The sequence below is a fragment of the Amblyomma americanum genome, chromosome 3 (assembly GCF_052857255.1).
Source record: "Amblyomma americanum isolate KBUSLIRL-KWMA chromosome 3, ASM5285725v1, whole genome shotgun sequence".
Taxonomy (NCBI): Eukaryota; Metazoa; Arthropoda; class Arachnida; order Ixodida; family Ixodidae; genus Amblyomma; species Amblyomma americanum.
Window position 1 is genome coordinate 104,296,754 of NC_135499.1, and position 10,898 is coordinate 104,307,651.

Here is a 10,898-nt window from a genome sequence, read left to right on the forward strand (position 1 = left end):
AAAATTGGCCAATAATGTTGTCCAATTAATGGGATAACAAAATTTTAATAGTTAACATTTTAACTATTACTGACAGGCACTTGATTACAATACGAGATTTGTAGCCAGCCGTTCGTAATAGCCAAATGACTTATTGAATTTTGAAAACGCCATCACCCTCGTCGCTGTGGCTTGACTAATTTGGGCAATTTCCAGCTTCATTCAAAAACTGACGACTTACGGAAGAGCGTAGAGCGACGTCAATAAAATCGCGGCACTCCGTGACGCACGTAGAACGTGGAATTTCAGGCCCCGCCCACGCTCAAGCAGCGAGGTGGCGAATACTGGGGAGCACTGCAGCACGGGCGGGGCTGAGACTGTCGCGTGCTATGTGCGTCAAGGAGCGTCGCGATTTGCTTGGCTTGCGGGAGGCCGCAGAGCGAGGGCAACCAAATAATAATAATATTTGGTATTTGGGGAAAAGATGTGGCGCAGTATCTGTCTCATATATCGTCGGACACCTGAACCACGCCGTATGGGAAGGGATAAGGGAGGGAGTGAAAGAAGAAAGGAAGAAATAGGTGCCGTAGTGGAGCGCTCCGGAATAATTTCGACCACCTGGGGATCTTTAACGTGCGCTGACATCGCACAGCACACGGGCGCCTTAGCGTTTTTCCTCCATAAAAGCGCGCCGGTATAAAAACGCGGCGGCTGCGTTTTTATGGAGGAAAAACGCTAAGGCGCCCGTGTGCTGTGCGATGTCAGTGCACGTTAAAGATCCCCAGGTGGTCGAAATTATTCCGGAGCCCTCCACTACGGCACCTATTCTTCCTTTCTTCTTTCACTCCCTCCTTTATCCCTTCCCTTACGGCGCGGTTCAGGTGTCCAAAGATATATGAGACAGATACTGCGCCATTTCCTTTCCACAAAAACCAATTATTATTATTATTTGGTTGGCCTCGCTCTGCGGCCTCCCGCAAGCGCGTGGTTTTTGAATGGCGCGAGGAACAACCCAAATTAGTCGAGCCACAGCGGCGCAGGTAATCGCGTCTTCGATATTCTAAAAACTTATGACCGCAAACTGATAATAAAGGCCATTGGCAGACCCGCCGCGGTGGCTCAGTGGTTAGGGCGCTCGGCTACTGATCCGAAGGTCCCGGGCTCGAACCCAACCGCGGCGGCTGCGTTTTTATGGAGGAAAAACGCTAAGGCAACCGTGTGCTTTGCGATGTCGGTGCACGTTAAAGATCCCCTGGTGGTCGAAATTATTCCGGAGCCCTCCACTACGGCACCTATTCTTCCTTTCTTCTTTCACTCCCTCCTTTATCCCTTCCTTAACAGCGCTGTTCAGGTGTCCAACGTTATATGAGAGAGATATTGCGCCATTTCCTTTCCCCAAAAAACCAATTATTATTATTATCATGAGGCACAAATCTATAACTGCAATATGTTGCCTATCGGTATTAGCTAACAAGTCAAGTACTACGATTTAGTTAATCACATTGCTGTTGACATGATTCGCCTCTTTTTTTTCATGTTCCTTAACACTGATACTCATATGTGGCAAAAAGCTTCTCATTAAGTAAAAAATACTATTTTTAAAAATTAGTCGCCAGCTTCCCTGAGGCACCTGGTATATAGCAACGAAGCTATCGCGGGTCCCTTTGGACTTTGTTGTAGTTAGAATCATCTAAATGTTCGCAGCGAGAAATTTATAGCAGGGCTCTCCGGTCTGTTGGAGCAATATACACATAACCTTCTATTTAAGACAGATTTCTAAAAAACAATTTACCTGTTTGTGTATTGTCAGTCTCCTCTAAATGCAATGAATTATCCCACGAAAAAAAGCAGAACAAGACGTTAAGAAATGGATAAAATATCAGAAGGAAAGCACTAACATGATTGATCAAATCACTGAAAAAATGTAATTCTTTGCGAACAATCTACGAAAGCCTACACAGAAATGGAGCACGCACTAGAGATTCAGTCGAGAAGGAGGCAGACCAAATGAAGTCAAGGCAGGGAAGCTAACCAAGCTATGTCTGGTGACCACCACAGTTAATCCAGGCCCAAAAAGCCTTAAGGGTACCAGGACACATCCGCGATCCAGCTCTCAATAATTAGACATCTTGCTGCTGATGTTCGAAAGAGTTAATTTTTTTGCAAAATAAAACCTAAGCCGATGCCGTGACTCACTGAAAGAAGGCCTTTTACATTTTAAAAATTTTTAGGTTCCAGCTAATTAGATTGTCCACAATAATGTTATGTATATTTGTCGTTGAGATGGCGACATACTTGCGACATAATTGTACGTTCAACAACCACAAGCCAAACATTCGAGAGGGCAGAGTTCCTATCATCTGTCTCAATATTCCCTGCCATTGTAGCAGATGTTGCACCTGGCTTCCCCAAATCGAGGGCTGACCACTGCAAGCTACAACAGAACGTGATTGAACGGTGTTTTGCGGTTGTAGCAGCCTGAGCGAATCACGACGTATTGTTTCATTTAGGCTACTTTGTCTCTTTCGCTCTGTTCGCAAGAGTCAGCTGCAGCCAACTGTAACACAGAAAGAAACAGAAAAACAGACGCTTGACAAAGACAAAGCGGCCTGTGTGCACCGCTTCGGATATGCGTGGCGCGTTAGCAGGCAGAGCCGAGCAGTGACGTTATGATGTAAGCCAGTTCATTTCATTCCCGTCTTTTCAGTATTTGTCATCCATACTATCTCATCGCGCCGAATAAAGAAGACGTGGCGGTACCTCGGCTGCCGAAGGAAGAAGAAATGTCGAATTTGAAATTTTCGTCATATTATTCGTGCTGAAATATTAGCGCAGCTCCCGCACGATCTGCGCTTGAATCGTACAGGCCGCCGTTTAGAAGAAAGTACGCGTCATTTCTTCAGTTGGGACATGAACTACTGGACTTAACGCGTTCACTGCGTCAGCGATTTTGGGGGCCCTAAATTCTGCGTCTCGTAGCCCGCCCGTGGGCCAGCCTTATAATTTTTTCACTGCGGCTTGATCCACCCCAGGAGGGGCTGGAATCGCCGATGAGTGCCTCATACACTGTAGCGTGATTTGAATATTATTACATTCGTACCGGCTAAAACGGGCCATCTAATTTTTCCTGGCATGACGGTCAATTAGTCTGAAAAAGACACAACAGTGCAAGATAGAGGAATTATTCGGCTAGTTAAGCTCATGTACTCATAGCGGCCCGCTCGCTAAAATAAACCTTGTCAGAGCAATTTATTCCAGAAGCTTAAGCCTCAAGCCTTAAGGTTACCGCTTGGTTGAGGGTGACACGGAAGCGTAGTAATTGAACCAACAGCTCTTCCCAGCGCATAATGCTTCCAAGGAGATCGTTAGCACACGGTGGGAGAAGTGCTGGCGTGGCACGTGCTAGAGTTTGGTTTCCGGATACGTTGTTGCCGATTGAAGTGGACGTGGATGTGTTGAGCTGTAACTTGGTCCAGCCATCAATGCTGCTTGCTTGGGGTGTGCATTTCGGCGGATCCGTCAAACACGTACTATATCTTGTTTGTTTCACAACGGTATATTGCGCTTATTTCGCGTGGCAAAAGTTGAAGTTCAAAGCACACCACACAACGCTCGTGGCTGCCGAAGGGTCTGTGAGGATGTCAGTGGGTCTCGTCGAGGACAAAAAGAGCAGACGGAGAATGCACAGTGTGCCCTGAATGACGAAAAGCCTCGCCTGTGTCGACGGCCAGGCTGGGGAGCAAGTGCATGGCCAGGTCGCCATTTCTGTCAGTATATCAACAGAAGCGATAGCAGCGGTCACGTGAACTTCGCTCTCACTAGCGTCAACATACGCCTCGTGTGACTGGAGAGAGTTTTCAGTAGCAGATGAGGCGCTGATCATGCTAGCCAACGAGAATGCCTCTGACTCCGAAGTTGTTAATAAGGCTAATAATTAAATAATGAATGGTTTTTACCTTTATACTGTAAAAGGTGCTTGATGCTTTCCAGTACATCACGAAAAGCAAACAAAAAGTTAAGAATACCATTTCAGCGAAAGCAGGTCTCAAGGGTCGAATTGTCGTTCTGTAGTCGACAGAATAAGGTTCTAGTGCAAATGACAGTCTACAAAATTATATTTGTGTTTGTCTTGTTATAGAGCGCCCAAGACGAGGCAATTATAAAAAGATGGTATAAAAAAAATTAATTTTTGGAAAACCAGGCAACAGACCCTGCATAAGCAGTGAGTGACTTGTAAACATCACGATACCACAACGATTTTAAACACACTCTACGAAGAAACCGATAAGATCGCAGTACGTGCAGAAGGTTCGTCTGCTTTATTATACAGAATTACTTGAATATTGCTGTTGCAGAAAAAAGAGCCAAAATAAATCAAGCACCGCAAGCAGTGAAGACTAAATGAAGAAAACATCCCAAATGCCACTGAAAGAGATACGCTTTATACAAACTAACAGATTGAAGACAAATGAAAGCCGTAAATATGCAGTGAGAATGGTCAGTTCTTTTCAACACAAAATAAATCATCCAACGTTTGACTGTTGAAGAACGGATTTAGAGGAATGCAAAAACATTAATATTTCTTCACCATTCCGTGTTATCCCTATGAATAACAAGTTTCTAAAGTGTACTGCGCAAAAATACTGCGTAATCTATCACAGCAGTCCCTTCAGACAGCCTGCATACCTGAAGAGTGGAAGATCGGGAAGTGGACCACCTTGCTCAAGTCTGGTGATAAACATACCCCCTATAATCACCGCCTATTCCGCTGACAAGCATTTGCTATAAAATCACACTCCATGCCCGTAACTCCCATGTCGCATTTTATTAGAGTCCACTGCTTTCTTTGCTGACAACGAACATGGATTTCGCGAATTGTTTTCTTGTTAATCTCAACTTATAGTGTTCATGGATGATATAAAGTGCGTTCTTGACAGCTGGTTTCATTGCGCAATGCATATTCCTCACTTTTTCAAAACCATTCGTCAAGGTTTCTTATCAACGGCTTTTCTTTTTAAACCCAGTGAACTTGATCTAGATGCCAATGCTCATGGGTGGCTGCATTCCTTTCTCACTTATTGTTGACAGTTTGTGAGAGCTATCAACGATGGCTGATTCACTTCTCCAGTTGGCTCGGGTGTACCTAATGCTATGTTCCGGAGCTCCTACTTTTACTGATGTATAGTAATGACCTACCTGATGGCTAATGTTCACGTGTAAAGCATATGCAAGTGACTTCGGTATGCACCACTATATTAGAGGGGCTGTGAAAGGGGGTCTCATCAAAGATGCGATATGCCTAGGATGTTAAAGGACGCCGCTTCACAAATATCCTCCAGCAAGAATTTTTTCGATGCGCTTCGTAGAAGCTGAGTTATCTGTAGTCAAAATTAAATTTCTGCGTTTTCTCGCCTTTCCTTCTCATATCGTCCCTTTTTGCACGCTGAAATGTCGGCTCTCCTACGCCGGCCCCTCGCACTCGGCCCGTCCGCCGGCTGCCGACGCGCGAACCAATGCTAGCAGTCCGCTGCTGACGTAACGAGCGCCACATGACGTAACGATTGCGTATGCTGACGTAACTAGCGCGGATTCGGGAGAAAGCGCAGCACCGCAGGTCGCCGCTAGGCGAGGAAGCGGGCAGTTTTAAAAAGTGCATCGTAAATTATCCGCTCGCTTTTGAGGTCTCGTACACGGTAGGAACGCTCGTCGGCCTGCACTCTACATAATGCGAGCATTTTATAGACAACCTCAAGCACCCTTTTCAGGGACCCTTTAACAGTGGCTGCGGGGTATCTCTCCTGCAGTCATTAACCATGCATTAACCATTACCCAAGCATTGACATGTAGGAAATGGAGGTAGACCATAAGAAATGTGAGTACATAAGTATTTCTCATTGCATTTAGCCGACCTTTCGAGGTTTGTTTGTAAGAATAAACTTGAACAATACTAAACTAGGGCCTATAAACACTGTCTACATAGCTCCATGCATTTTTTTGGGTCATGCCAATGTGCTTCGCTTTTTTTCTGATTCGTGTCGTCATGCATTTATCTCAATTGAAATATTCGTCCCGCACTTTAAGTCCCCATTGTGTCATAGGCAACAGTTTTTTCTTGTCTTAATGAACATTCTCATTTCTAAGTGTACATCTGCGTCCCCCAAACACTCCACAGCTTCTTCAATGAAGCTAGCAGGATTTCTAAATTAATCAATAATATTAGACTGCCTACATACAATCTTATTAACCGCAACCTTGAATCTATGTCCTGTTACAAATATTTAGGCGTATTTATTTCCTTTGATCTTTTCTTGATGATGCACATAGATCAAGAAACCAACAACGCCAATCGCACGCTACGCTACACCCACGAAAATTTTTTTTCTTTTTGCTAGCCCTGGACAACTCGCTTCTTTAAAAACTGTATTTGTGAGCAAATTAGCACATGCGGTAACTATCTAAAATTCTAGTCAAGAGACACACATCGAGCAACTCGAATCTGCTGAAAATTATTAGAATTGACACATTGTTTCATATTATCACCCTAAATAGTTTCGCCATTATGAAATAAAAGTTGTCGTTATTGTCGCCTTCGCAACATTAGAAAAATACCTCGTCGTTGCTTGTTTCGTAAACTAGTTTGCTGTAATCACGTACTTAAGATCTCATTATTAACGCCACCATGTTACGTTTCAGCTGGCATCAACCGTTGTCATAAAGGCCTAATTCCAACACGGCAAACGAAACTTTTACAATGAATTCATACCCCAGTCATCGTGAAGTTGAAATCACCTTCTTCCGCTTGTCTTCTAAATATGTGATCATTCTACTTTTATATATGATTTATTTAACTTCCTGTCCCCTTGAGAGCATGTAGATTTTAGAGTCTGTGGAGTCTCCCGTACTTTCTGTTTAGTTAATTTGACAGTTCAACAGTACCCTTTGGGCTTTTTGCACACGTATTTTTTCGATGTAGCGCATACACCTCTGCCACTTCTTTTCTGTCCTATTTCTGTTTTCAGGTGTTTGCAGATGCATCATTTTGCTTTGCCACTTGATATATGTCGCAGGTTAAATTTGGTCTTATGTTTATTTTACAAAAAAAAAAAAAACATCCCAAAGCGAGGGAGGTGATAAGAGATGCTGTAGTTGAGGGCTCCGGAATAATTTCGACTACCCTGGGTTCTTAAGCGTGCACTGACATCGCACAGTACACGGGCTTATAGCATTTTCTCCTCAATCGAAGTGCGACCGCCGTGGCCGAGATCGAACGTGTGTCTGTCGGGCCAACATCCGAGCACCATAACCTCTGAGCCACCGCGGCGGCCATTTGGCCAGTTTGACTCTTTTCTCTTTGTATTTATTGCGGCTTACTCTTATAGTTGGTTGTTATAACATGATTTAATCCTAGTGAGCCTCATGTACACTCTTATTCTTACTTTTCGCCGTTCTTTTTCTCCCTTATTTATTGTAACTTACTCCCCGCTGTAATGCTCTTGGGTGGTCAGGGTAAAGAAATAATTAAATAAATAAACATATACGCCGTAGATTTTTCGCTCAAGAACTGTGGAGCGGGATTTAGTTCAGGGATCAATAAACTCTCTGTAGAGAACTGAACGCAGTAGCCATATTGAAAAGAAACCATCCTGCAGTTGCCAAGAAGAAAAGGCAGAGACCGTCTTATTTCGCGTGTATCGCATCAGCAATCTTCCAATGCCAGGAAGACTAGGCGCAATATTGTGCGTCAGTGTTACCATCCGGAACAACTGGAGCGCAAAAAAACTTCCGAAACTTTACCGTACGAGGTCACACCTTGTAGAAAAACCCGCTATCTTTCGGCTGAGTGAAGCAGTCCTTTCCTAGCAACCTGCGACCGAACGGAAAGAACAAAAAATAAATCAAGGCTTCGCTGTCGACGCATCCGGAAGCAATCCTTCAGCGCCGTCTATTTTTACTTTTACTTGCAAAAGTGCTTTCCGATTACGCTTGGGAGCCAACTTTTCTGGAAGCAAAAAAAAAAAAAAGAAAGACCACCACTAGCTGTCTCAACAGGCACTCGAGACGTAACTTAGGCGCTCTTGACTTTGCACCGCTCGGCAAACACAACTCTCTGGTTTCAAACATTTCTTAATCCCGCCTTCACTGTCGTTTCGGGGAAAAGGAACAAAATAGTGTTAGAGACCAAGTACGCTCTTTAGCCTCTCGTGCGCTTATGCATGCAGGAAAACGGGTCTGTACAGCAAAACGGGTTACTTGGATCCAACAATTCCAGAGAGAAAAACATACCAGACAAAACAAAATGCGTATTGAGGGTGGCGAGGCGAGCAAATTTATTTGTCCTTACTCCGCGGCTGGATTAGGTGCGTAAGAGGGCGCTGGAAGCAAGAAAGAATCAGACTCCAAACACGGGCATCGCGAGTGCACGACCGCTGCTGCATCACCAAGCAGCGGCGTCGTTTTTTCGCCGGCGCAGCGCCTCCTTTCCCCTCAAAATCCGGGCAATGGCATGTTCGCTTCCTTTGTTGACCCGCATTTCACCCTTTCTTCTTACTCTGACTAGATAATACCTGTCGAAACCTTTCGTTTCTCCCATGCCCTCGCCGTTTGTTCCACCGCGCCCAGCATTTCCTCCTCACTCAACCTTCGAGTCTACGCGTTTCCCTCGCCCCTACCACAAATTTTTTAACCCCTTCCATTTCCTCCCGTGCTTTCTGTTTACCCCGGCAGTTTTTTTTTCTTCTTCCCTTCTTTATCTTCGCCGCACATCAGCAACCAGGCGGCGCCCGTGAGGCAACCAGGGCCTCGCTCGCGCCCTATTATGAAGCTGCTTATTCTGCATCTTAAGTGGATCCCCGCACTTTGCCTTCCCGAGTGCGGCTGGAGCGTTTCCTTTTTTCCCTTTCATGCGGTCTTTCTTAGAGGTGGGTGATGTGATGTTCTGCACTTCATTCCTTCATTCCTGCTTCATTCCTTCCCTCCTGCCGCTCTCCTCCTTGTTCTTTTTTTTTCCTTTTCTCCCCACCCCTGCGGTGTTTTCCCCATGGCTTTTGTTCCGTCTTTGAAGCCCGCGCCCTTCACGTGCGCGCTCCTAGCCGTCTCTCATCTCATTCGTTTCCGCGCGATCATTCAGTTTATATAGAGTTACGTGGTTTTTGTTTACCCCAAGCGTTCACAGTGTTTGTGCTATCTCCTCGACAGAATAAGCCGATCAAAACGTAACAAAAGAGGTGAACGCATGTTGCCCTCGATGACGATGCTGGCAAACAATGAGCGAGCCTTTCGCTCTCGCACCTTCCGATTTTGGCGCATGTTGTTCCACGTTCCTCGATCGTGACGGCAAACAATTGACGACGCGGGAGGGAGGAAGATGAGACGTAGCTTTGCGGGACCATGTTGTTTTAATGCTTATCTGTATACGGGTTTCAGTGTGCGTTTTTACGTGGCGCATGATGTGACGCAGCAAGAACAAAATGCTAACAGAGAGTCCGCGTTTGAAGAGTCTTAGAATCTGAAAGTAAGTTTCACTCGGCCTTGGTGAGAGGTTTGATACAGTAGGCGAGAAAACCAAAAAAAAGGTAATGTGAAAAAACAAGTCGAAAAAGTTTCTGAAAGAGCTGGGGCCTATAAGGCGAAACTTTTAGCTTAGGAGAAAACACAGACAACATAAACGTGACAAAAGCATTGCGTAACGTGACATCTGCGAAAATGCGTGATATAAATACAGGCTTGGAGATAAAGAACAGCTAAGGCAGGTCTGTAGGAACTTGGGCATGGCAATGGTGCAAACGTCGCGTGCTGTGGTGTTTTGATAAACCCCCAACAGTGCCACTCCTGCCGCTGATGAAAGTGCAACAATGCGGCCGTCCTAGCCTCCCTGGGTGTGTGACACACTATGTGCATTTACAACTACCGATCAGGTCAAAACTGCCCTAGATTCAAGGAAACGAGCAACGGCTTCTGGTCCAGACGGACTACCAGTAGAGTTTAATTTGGCGTTCTGGGATATCTATGGTTCGCCTTTAACCTCCGTTGTACATCGATGCTTACAGAATTAAGATTTCATTGCAAGTTTGCGGACTGGACGAATTGTCTCTGTCCCCGGACGCGATCGGGGATCCCATCAGTCAGAAGAATGGAGGCGAATCACACCTCTTAATGTCAATAACATGGCTCTCGCTGCCATTGTGTTCTGGTATTTGAGGGCTGATGGCCACCCTTATTGGTAACCATCAGACATGCCCTGTCCCTGGCCAAGAACTTCAAAGCCTGTCGTTTGTAAGTCGTGAAATTTTCGACTACAACCAGGGGGCGCTTGACAATGGGCCTATTTGTTTCCTTGAACCAGTAAAAGACATTTGATCGCCTCAAAGATGGCTACATTTCTAGCGTGCTACAGTCCTTTGGGTTTCCGGTAGGATTCAACGAGCTCATTGGCAAACCATAAGAGGGCATTCCGAGCAATATGGTTATTTACGGTTGGGTGCACTCACCATCCTCCGTCACTATTGTGGTTAGGCAGGCCTGTTCCCTATAATCTCTATTGTTCGCACTGAGCATAGATTCTTACCTGCCTGCCATCGCTAGACACCCTGGCTTTCGCGGGCTTTCGCCGCAGGCAGTAAGGAGGTAAAAGTAACGGCTTTCCCTGAAAATATCACTTTTTATGTGAGAAATGAGGACCGTCTCGTTCGACGTTTTCGAACTTTATATGGTTAAACAATGTGTCAGGCGCCGCCCTCAGCTTTGATAAAAGCCAGTATTTGATCAGTGGTCGGTCGGAAGCGCGTTTAGGCTGTAACGTACGAAATCAGCGCAGTAAGAAAATGCTCTTTCTAAGCATCCAGTATGATTCACACGGTGTAGAAAATTTGGTTTGGGGCTACCTAGTTACCGAGCGGCGTATCAGTACTGCCATGCCGAGC